Source organism: Haliotis rufescens, unplaced genomic scaffold (genome assembly GCF_023055435.1).
Source record: "Haliotis rufescens isolate VD_foot unplaced genomic scaffold, xgHalRufe1.0.p SCAF_12, whole genome shotgun sequence".
Taxonomy (NCBI): Eukaryota; Metazoa; Mollusca; class Gastropoda; order Lepetellida; family Haliotidae; genus Haliotis; species Haliotis rufescens.
The window spans coordinates 34,524,263-34,528,249 of NW_025963802.1; the positions used below are offsets into that span (position 1 = coordinate 34,524,263).

The 3,987-nt window shown below is 42.4% G+C and overlaps 1 long non-coding RNA gene across 1 annotated transcript; it reads right to left on the bottom strand.

Annotated features, from left to right (window-relative positions):
- Positions 1-235: 235 nt before the first annotated feature.
- On the bottom strand, positions 236-2,916 carry LOC124112442. The gene is made up of 3 exons (XR_007220149.1): positions 2,849-2,916; positions 923-1,203; positions 236-250 (listed from the first exon to the last, which is right to left on the bottom strand). It is a non-coding gene; the product is annotated as an uncharacterized LOC124112442 (long non-coding RNA).
- Positions 2,917-3,987: the final 1,071 nt, after the last annotated feature.

Below are 3,987 nucleotides of genomic sequence, written 5' to 3' on the forward strand. Positions count from 1 at the left end.
ATCGATACCAAAATCTTGACATAAATTCTTGTAAACAAAACCTTGCCTACCTGATTCCCACTTCTCTACCCTTTTCTACATATCAGCATTGGGCTGACCAAGCCACTGTAGGTGTCTTTAGTTACGTCAACGCCGGAAGTGTACATTCGGGTCAAACTTGTAGGGTCTGCCGGCGTGGGTCCTATCTCTTCCGGTATTGTCCGGTAATAGGTGCGGATTCTCTTGGGTACCACAAAGTCATCGTACTTCCCTGTCGGAGATTCAAAGTTGTTGAATAGGGGCGTATAGGGTCAAATGATTAATACACTTTTTATCTTAAATTTCTTTTATCCTTCGAACTGCAGTACGTGCCGTGAGTTGCGTCTTCAATTGAAAGTTTGGTCTAGTAATTTCATAACGAAACTGTCACATACTTCATTTCCATCTTGAATTGTATTTGCAAGCAAACTAAAGTCATATAAAACAATTTAAGAAGTAAACGAAAGGAAGTAATTCTGTCACGGGTAAATGAGAGAATGTTGTTTTGTACCTCAGTCGGAAATATTTCTGTTAAGTAACTACGGTCTGCAACTGATAAATGTGTGGAAGTCACAGGGGCATTTCTCCCTTACAGACCCTTGAGTAAATATGTTATAACATAATCCCATTCTCAGGGCAAATCCAACACACACACCACCTCCACCCTATCCACACCTTTATCGCATGTATCGCTCTAGCATAATCTCAAAGGTTCTGTTATTGAATTATTTTATCAAACCTTTTAATAACTCTATTTCGGGGAGAACATGTCAGCCAAAAATGGCCGTTAACAAGCAGATTTAGCTGTGGATATCAATACGGGTAAATGATTCGAACCGGGACAATGTGCAAAAGAAACGAACCCAGTAACTGCCAGTATGATGAAGACTACGACTGATGTTACCGTAGATGCCGTCGTTGTAGAGGGAGCCTTCACTCAGTTTGCTGTATTGCACGCCGTGGGGATGGATAGAGTAAGCGCGAGAGGCTTTGTTGTAGAGAACGACCTTGACCAGGTCGCCGACCTCGGCCCGGATCACAGGGCCCAAGAAACCCAGGTGCGCCTCGTTGACGTCCCGTGTCTTCTGCTGGTTAAACATGCAGTCGGTGTACTCCTTGAACAGCGCTTTCTTGTAAACGCCGCTAATATTCGAGGAGTCCTTCTTGAAGAACACTTCTGAATCACTGCCAAAGGAAAAGATAACATGGAAAACGACTGTATGTTATTCAGGAGGTAATTCAAAACTTCCATCCAGACTTAACACCAATCTTCATAAAGATTAGGGCGGTCGGGTAGCCTAGTGGTTAAAGCGTTCGCTCGTCACGCCGAAGACCCGGGTTCGATTCCCGACATGGGTACAAAGTGTGAAGCCCATTTCTGGTGTCCCCCGCCGTGATATTGCTGGAATATTGCTAAAAGCGGCGTAAAACCATACTCACTCACTCACTCATAAAGATTATTTTGGCAGGTGAGTCCCATATCTCAATGAATCGCGATATGACATATCTTGATTGTGTTTAGTTGGATAAATTTTCACACATCAAGGTTTTGTACCTAAGATGGAGATGCCGTGACTAACGGGGTCGGGTGGTCAGTCTTTCTGACTTGGTTGATGCATGTCATCGTATCCCAACTGCGTAGACATATGGTTATGATGTAAAACACTGGATTGTCTCGTCCAGACTCGATTATTTACAGACCGCTGTCATATAGCTGGACAATTGCTGAGTTCGTCATTAAACAACAACCAAAGAACATCGAATTGGAGTGATGTCGCCTCATGTGCAAGCTTTAGCTGATGGATACATTATGAGCCTTGATTCACAAGATGATGAGACAAATCAATGTGTGCAAAAGTGCACACTACAATTCTGTCATGAAAAGCCTCCACGTTAATCAAACCACGCACTCCCATTATAATTGGTAAATATAAGCGATTGAGGGAAGTGCGACGGTGGTGGGATCCAATCAACAACACCAAGAGAATACGACGGGTGCAGCATAACTATTTGTGGCTTTGTCTTTGTTCACCTCTGAGCCCCAGATTTTCTTAAATTAAGTCTACATTTGTACTCGGCCCGAAGTTTTTTCTTGACATTCAGGAGTTTGTCCCTAACCTGCATCCCTAAGAACGTGTAGGCCTGACTTTCCCCGAGATGGTCAATAACTCCCCCAAGTATACTGACCGATACAATCTCTTCTGATGACAAATGTTGCATTTTTATAGTCCAATGGTCATGCCAATGTCATTAGAAAAGGATTCGACAATGAGAATCTGTTTTTCTAGTGTGCATTCTCCTTTTGCAATAAGTTCAAGGTCATCCATGTAAAGGAGGTGAGTAAGGGCTTTTTAATTATTTTTATTAGTATTTTTGTTGTTTATTCATTTGAATTGCAAATACCCTGAAATGTATATTTTGTCAATTAGTCAAACTGCACATCTGTCAACTTAATTTACCTGGCAGAACATTTGATTTCCTTTATTTAATAGTTCTGAGTTTTAAATTGGAGGAAGGTATTGGGTTAACGTAAGGAATGTGCGTGGTGACGTGGGTTATGGAAAGAGACGGCGATGAGGGGTGTGGTTTGAGAGCAGGTTTTGTGAAGGGGCTAAGGGAAAAGGTTCCGATGTGCCTTCGGAATGGGTAACGGGAATGCTTTATGGTGGCGAGTGCTGGGGGAGGGCACGTGGGAGAGATTTATATTCGTCACAATATATCTTAGTGGGGAGGGGATAGGTAGGGGGTCCACGATGGTGGTGGTGGTGATGGAGGTAAAATGAAGCGAGTGATTTTACGTCACATCTATCAATACAAAACATAGAGTAACCTCCCCTCCTCTGTCAGGTCGCCGCCGTCATATCTATTCCTGCCGGACGGGGCGTAGTCCCACATCTCCTCGGCAGTTATGTAGTAACGTCGTATGTTGTCAACACGGATGTCAACACGTGGGACGGAGTTACAGTGATTGACTGTCAGGAAGGCTTCCATCCCATCTGAAATGGCGTTATCCATCAAAAACTAAACACTCATATAAGTTACTACATTGTTATATTGTGGATTTTATTGTTGAACAAGGATTGTAATTATAACCGTTTTATGTTGTTTCTGTTGAGATTCGGTAGACGCTCATTGCATTGTCTCTGGCCAGTGATTAGTCGTCGGGAATGTGGTACCATTTAATGTAAACAGTTGTCAGGAAGTTACTATATTGAGATGCTAGTGTGGTGTGTTAACCTCCGGTATACCGTGGACTGGTGAGGACACTTTGTAAAAATTTCCAGAAGCTAGTTAGGCAGTATATAATTGGGCAAGATCGTGTTACGTACATCTCGCGCATTTCTTTACATCGGTACCAGCTTTCATGTCAGGATCGCACATCATCATATTTTTATCACTTACTTTTGCTATCACCACTGTATTTTTATACTTCATACTGAACACTGCCATCCTATAGTATATTGCCATTGAATATTGTACCACCATTCCATTGTGTTCTGTCATTGTAATTGCTTGACAGTAATTTGTGTTGATTTGTAAACCTAGTTAATTTTGTTATACAATTGTTAATAGCAACCACAGATATACCAGTGGCCATTGAGATGTAACCAGTTTCCCCCATGGTTCCCTGACACGACTGATACATTTTCCTGTGTGCTCAATTTATATTTTTGCCTTAATCTATGGATGTTGAATTTGTTGCATCCGCCACATCTGTAATTGCACGCGACATCCTTGGTTGACTGCCGAACTGGTATCTCTTATTGGTATACGTACCGCTGATATAATCGTTGACTTGGCACCTCGTTAACCACTTTCCGCTGGTCAACGCGGTCATCTCGGCCGTCACAAACTGCGCACCCGTCAGACGAATCGAGTCTTGCCTGATAGACGATGATTAAATGGTGATCACGTGTTTCAATCTGTAGAGAAGGATACGTTAAAAGAACATCCACTGTACTCTTTTAT